Here is a 7204-nt window from a genome sequence, read left to right as displayed (position 1 = left end):
CATGTTGTATTATTTTCCATCCCATTTACCCTGCTTCAGCCACATTGATTTTCCTTCTGTTCCTATAACAAACCAATGTGTCCTGCCTTACATCCTGTATACTTGTTTCTTCTACCTATAAACTCCCTTGTCCTAAAACGTTCTTTCTGCAACTATTCCTATGACTTACTCCCTCACTTCATTCAGGGCTCAGGTCAAATGTCACAGCCTCAGAATCTTCCTATGACCATGCTATCTGAAGTAATATTGTCCTCAGTCATTCTTCACCATATTATCAATTTCATGGTCTTCATAGCACTTAGCTATATCTGAAATTATATGGTTTATGTATACATTTATCAGCTCCATGAAAGAAGGTACCTTGTCAACCTTGTTCCAAGTTCTAGGGTCTATCTCCAGAGCCTAGAACACTGACTAGCATATAGCAAAACCTCAATAAATGTTTACTAAATTAATAAATAAGTCTAATTTAATCCTGGAGAAAAGCCCTATAATATATATATTGTTTGCATTAAGACTGAAGTTAAACAGGTTGTCCAAGTCAACCAACTACTAAGTAGTAGAACTAGGAATCAAATCCAAGTCTATCTGATTGAAAATCCATTTTCCAGTGAGCCACACTGGGGGAAGTAGAGACAGGAGAAGACAGGAGGCTGCATTAGCCAACAGGTGCCTTGAGTAAAATATAGAATTTACACTAGCAGGGGAAAAGGCTTTTTCAAAAGACAAAGCTGTAAAAGAGAATTCGTGTAACAAATATTTATTGAATGCTTATTAGGAAGAACTGATATTTCAAGAAGATTAAGTTAACTTTCCTGTAGTATAAAGTCTATGCAAGGATAATAGGAAAAAATTTTGTTGAGGAAATGTGAAGCCAATAACGTAATGTTGCCAAGTTAAAGAGTTTTATATTAGTTTAATAGTATTATGGAAAAACACAGACATTTTTCTGTCTGGTAAGTGAGGTCATTTTTAAAATACTATTCTCAGGGGATTAATCTGGTAGATCTGTGTAGGATAGACTAAGGCAAGGGACAAATTGAAATTAGGGAGTACAGCTAAAATGATTTCACAATAATGCAACCATGACTTGATGAGGCTCAGGTGACAACCTTGGGAATGAATAGAAAGAGTAAAATCCAAAAGATTTGATAAGACTCTATGACTATCTGGCTACATAAATAACTGTGCAAACAAGAAAACAATTGACAAGTTGATTCTCAGATTTATGGAATGGCAAAGGACTTAGAAAAGCCAACATAATTATAAAAAAGAAGACTAAATTTGGAGAACTAACATTACTTTATTTCAAGACACTATAAAACTATAGTCATTAAGACAGCAAGATATTAGCATCAAGATAGGGAAATTGATCAATAGAACAAAATAAAGTCCAGAAATAGGTCCACAAATAATCAGTCAATTAATTTTCAACAGAAGCACCAAGGTAATTCAGTGAGAAAAAGAGAGACTCTTCAAGGTGCTGGAACAACCGGATATCCATATAGAAAAAAAATTAATCTCAACTCCTACCTCACACCATAAATGAAAGTTGATTCAAGGTGGATCATCAACCTAAACATAAAATTTAAGACTATGAAGTTTTTAGAAGAAAACATAAAAGATATTTTCACAATTTAGACAAAGATTTTTTAGACAAGTTACAAGAAACAATAAACATAGAACAAAAAATCGTATTTACTCAAAATTAAAAACATCTGCTCATCAAGAAATATCATTACCTAAATGAAAACACTATTCATAGACTGAGAGAAGATATTTGCAATGCGCATATCAAACAAAGGACTCAACCAGAATATACAAAGAACTTCTACAATTCAATAATTTTAAAAAGGCAGACCAATTAAAATTGGCCAAATACTTGAATAGACACTTCAACAAAAGAAATATACAAATGACTATTAGCACATGAGAAAATGCTCAACATCGACAGTCATGAGGCAAAAGCAAAAATAGAAACTAAGAATGACCACTTCATTCAAGTTAAAATGACTAGAGTTAAGAAGACTGATAACATGAAACCTTGGTAAGGATGTGGAGCAATTGGAACACTCATACATTACTCGTGGGAGTGTAAAACGCTACAATCACTTTGGAAAACAGTTTGACTACATATATCTATATATCTTATAGCCCAGTTATTCATCCTAGAAATAAAAGCCCACAAAAAGAGTTGTATAATAATGTTCAAGACAGTTTTACTCATAGTATCTAAAAACTGTAAATAATCAATATGTCTTTAAAAAGGTGAATGGATAAATAGCAATATGTCCATAAAATGGAATACCACTCAGCAGTAGAAAGCAATTCTCTACCAACACAGACAATAAAAAATATACGAATAAACCTCAAAAACATTTTTGAGTCCAAGAAGCCAAATACAAAAGAGTACATACTATATATTTCCATTTATAAGAAGCCCTAGAAAAGGCAAAACTAATCTATGGTGAAAAAAGGTGAAATGATGATTGCCTCTTGGGATCTGAGGGTTGACTGGAAAAAGCCACAGGGGAAGTTAATGAGGTGATAAAATTTTTCTATACCTTAATTGGGTTAATTATTAAAGAAAGTGTACATATTTTTCAAACTTCTTGGAATTCTACACTTTAAAATTTGAAGGTTTTACTTCATGTAAATTAAATTTTTAAAAAGTAGCTAGAAAAAATAAAAAATGTTGGAATGGATGTGGAGAAAAGGTAACCCTCATGCATTGCTGGTGGCAATGCAAATTGGAGCAGCCACTAGGGAAAAGAGTATGGATATTTCTCAAAAAGTTAAAAATAGAAATAACATATGATTCAGCTATCCCACTCCTGGGTATTTATCCAAAGAACTTGAAATCAACAATCCAAAGAGATTTATGCACCCCTATTTTCATTGCAGCATTATTCACAATAGCCAAGACTTGGAAGCAACCCAAGTGACCTTCTACAGATGAATGGATAAAGAAGATGTGGTGTATATATACAATGGACTACTACTCAGCCATATAAAAGACAAAATCATCCCATTTACAACAACATGGGTGGACCCTGAGGATATGATGTTAATCAAAATAAGCCAGTCAGTGAAAGACAAATACTGCATGATTTCACTCATATGTGGAAGATAAACAAACACATGGATAAAAAGAAAAGATTAGTGGTTACCAGAGGGGAAGGGGTCTAGGGGGTGTGCAAAAGGAGTAAAGAGGCACATATGTATGGTGACAGATAAAAATTAGACTACTGTTGGTGAGCATGATGCAGTCTATACAGAAATTGATAAATAATAATGTAAACCTGAAATTATACAATATTACAAACCATTATGATCTCAATAAAATAATTGAAAAAAAGTCAAAGTCATCAAAGACAAAGGCTTAGGCACTGCCCCAGGTTAAGGAACTGAAGGAGACATGACAACTAAATGCAAAGCGCAATCCTGTGTTGGATCCTGGATGAGAAAAAATAAATACTATAAAAAATATTACTGGAAAAAATAATAGAATATAGACTATAAAGTAGACAACATTGTGCCAATGTTAAATTTCATGAATTTGACATTTATATTGTGATAATGTAAGAGAATTCCTTGTTCTTAGGAAATAAACATTAAATTATTTAGGAGTTAAAAAAATAGCTAGAAGAATGATAAAAAGGAAGAACTATGAGGGGCACAAGGCTGTATTATAATTTTATTTAATTTTCTGATATTATGATGTTTTGACCTTCTAGCTAGGGAGAGACTAGCCCTGTCAGGGCCAGTCAATACTTAGAGATAGCAAAAGGCTCATTTGGGTGTATGTATTGGTATATAAACTATTCAGTTCAGAGCCATACCTCTTCTATTTGACCCACACACACAAAGAGGCAATATTCCTCTGCCTTAATTATCCCAGGGTCAGGTGCCAGACAACTAGGAACAACTCCCTATAGCCCAAAGCCCACTGAAATTATTCAAAACTTAGCCAATCCTAAGCTGTTCACCTCTCCCTGCTTTGCCTTTCCTGCAGAAACCCCAATAGAGACAGTGGACTAAGTCTTCCCTTTGCTCCTATCATCTAGCTCCTGAGCACTCTGATGTCTTTCCCATGTGGCACAGCATGGCATGCCATGCCTTCTATCTCTAGAATCCATGAGTATAGTAAATTTTGTATTTTCCTGAACCTCTCCTGTCTCCTCTTGTGGCCTCACATGAATGACCATTTCATAAAAAAATACAAAACACAGTCCAACCAGATAAGAATATATAGTATAAATGCTGAATAATTAAATCAGTGTGATACTAACAGAGACAGACTATTTGAACAAAATACAAATTACAGATATAAACTTAAATACATATAGAAATAGTGTAAGTAAAAACAGACTTTATAATGGATGATTGTGGGGCAACTGGGTAGTGATTTGGAAAACAAATGAAGCTATATCCATACCTCAAGCCACATATTGTAACACATTCTAAAGACTGATAAAATTGACTACATTAAAAACTTAAATATCTTTATTAAAAATACCCTACACAAGGTCAAAGGATAAATGAAAAACTGAAGGGATATAATTCATGAGGCAGAAAGGGATCTAATTTTTTTAACATATAAAATTCTCATACAAGTCAGGAAGAAAAAGATCAAAAACTCAATATGAAATAGGAAAAAAAAAAACATAGACAATTCACAGTATAAAAAATAGAAATGTGGGCCAGCCCTGGGGCATAGTGGTTAAGTGTGTGAGCTCCACTGCTGGTGGCCTGCATTCAGATCCCCAGCACACACTGATGCACTGCTTGTAAGGCCATGCTGTGGTGGCGTCTCATATAAAGTGGAGGAAGATGGGCACAGATGTTAGCCCAGGGCCAGTCTTCCTCAGCAAAAAAGGAGGATTGGCGTGGATGTTAGCTCAGGGCTGATCTTACTCACACACACACAAAAAAGAAATAGAAATGCTCCTCAAAATATGAAAAGATGCTCAACCTCACTCATAATATGCAAATTTAAATGATGCTGAAATACCACTTCCTTTCAGATTATAACACACTCTTTCCACAATATGTTGAGGAAATAGATATTCTCATATATAACTGGTGGGAAAAGTAAAATGATACACCTATGGGGTAGAATTTGGTACTATCTATCAAAAACTTCAAACGCATATGTCCTTTGACTCAGCATGGCCACATCTGGAAACAATCCTACAGAACACACACAGAAACACACATAAAACAACATATGCACAAGGTTATTCATTGCAAGATTGTTTGCAATAGCAAAAGACTGAAAAAAACTCAGTGGACGAGTATGGCAGACTAGTGAAATTAGCCTTGCCTCATCCATAGAATGGAATATAGTACAGCTATTAATATATAAAATAATAAGAAATATCCCTATGTACTCCAAAGTCCTCCAGGATATATCAAGTGAAAAAAGCAAATTACAGAGCAATATATATAGTATGCTATCTTTTGTGTAAAATGAGAGTAAAATATTTGTTTGCTTGTATTTGCATAAAGAAATAATGGAAGGATATATAAATAAACCTACTAAAAATAATTCATTCTTCCTTCAACAGCACATACGCTATAATTGCAACTATCTATAGAAGATTAATTTGGCTCCTGTACAAGGATGCCACACAAATTCATGAAGTGTTCCATATTTTGGGAAAGGAAGCAAACAGCCCCATTCATGAAGCTAAAAATTCTCCAAACAAGATCAACCAAAAGATTATATTCAGACATACTATAATCAAATTGTCACAAGTCGAGGACAAAGAGAATTTTGAAAGCAGCAAGAGAAAATCAACTTGTCACATATAAGGGAACCCCCATATGACTATCAGCAGATTTCTCAGCAGAAACCTTGCAGGCCATGAGATAATCAGATGATATATTCAAAGTACAAAAAATGATACTGCTAACCAAGAATACTATACCTGGAAAAATTATCTTTTAAAAATGTAGCAGAGATAAAGTCTTTCCTAGTCAAGCAAAAACTGAGGGAGTTTGATACCACTAGGCTTACCTTACAAGAAATGCTTAACGGAGTTCTTCAAATGGAAACAAAAACATGCTAAATAGCAACATGAAAGCACTTGAAAATGTAAATTTCACTGGTAAGGTAAATATATAGATACATACAGATTAAAGTATGACTATAATAGTGGTGTGTAAATTACTTTTAAGCTTAATAAAAAAATTAAGAAATAAAAATTTGCTCATGATACAAAATATAAAGATAAGCAAATTCTGACTGCAAGAACACAAAATATATGGGGTAGAATAGAAGTATAGTATTTTCGTATGGAATTGAAGCTGTTATCAACTTAAAATAGAAGGTTATAACCAAAAGATAATTTATGAAAGCTTTGAGCTAACTACACTCACAAAAAAACCCTATGATAGATATTCAAATGATAAAGGGAAAAAATAAAAGCAAATTACTACATTAAATCATCAAAAAAAAAAGGAAAACATCAAGAGATGAGGACAGGGACAAAACAAATGCAAAAGAGACAGAAAATAATTAACAAAATGGTAATAGTAAGTCTTTACTTAATAATTATCTTAAATGTAAGTGAATTAAACACACCAATGAAAAAGAATAGAGTGACTGGATGGGTTAAAAACAAAAAACAAGATCCAGCAATAAGCTGTCTACAAAAGACTCACTTTAGATTTAAAAACAAAGATAGATTGATAGTGAAGGGATGATAATAGGTATTTCATGAAAATAGTAACCAAAAAAAAGCAGAGGTGACTATATTTATATCAGATAAAACAGACTTTAAGGATAAAACTGTCTCTAGAGACAAAGTTCGTTATATAATGATAAAAGGGTCAATTCAATGTGAAGAAATAACAGTTATATACATACCCTACATCAGAACATCTAAATACATAAAGCAAAGCTTGATAGATTTGAAGGTAGAAATTACCAGCAATACAATAAGAGTAGAGGACCACAATATCCCAGTTATAATAATAGATAGACCATCCAGACAGAAAATCAATAAAGAAACAGTTGGCTTGAATAACACTATAAACCAAATGTACCTAAGAGACATATACAGAACTTACCACCCAACAGCAAAATACCATTCTTCACAAGCATACACAGAACATTTTCCAGGATAGATTATGTATTAGGTCACAAAACAGTCTTAACACATTAAAATATACCAAAATCATTCATAGTATCTTTTTT

The 7204-nt window shown here is 33.2% G+C and overlaps 1 non-coding gene across 1 annotated transcript; it reads left to right on the top strand.

The window, feature by feature from the left end:
- The first annotated feature begins 5554 nt into the window (after nt 1-5554).
- Nucleotides 5555-5661, top strand: LOC147911875 (U6 spliceosomal RNA). The gene has a single exon (XR_015550786.1). It is a non-coding gene; the product is annotated as a U6 spliceosomal RNA (small nuclear RNA).
- Nucleotides 5662-7204: the final 1543 nt, after the last annotated feature.

This window comes from Ceratotherium simum, chromosome X (assembly GCF_057802395.1).
Source record: "Ceratotherium simum simum isolate JZ-2026a chromosome X, ASM5780239v1, whole genome shotgun sequence".
NCBI classification, from domain to species: domain Eukaryota; kingdom Metazoa; phylum Chordata; class Mammalia; order Perissodactyla; family Rhinocerotidae; genus Ceratotherium; species Ceratotherium simum.
Note: the sequence above shows the minus strand (reverse complement) of the source record. Positions and strands in the feature narration are given on the sequence as shown.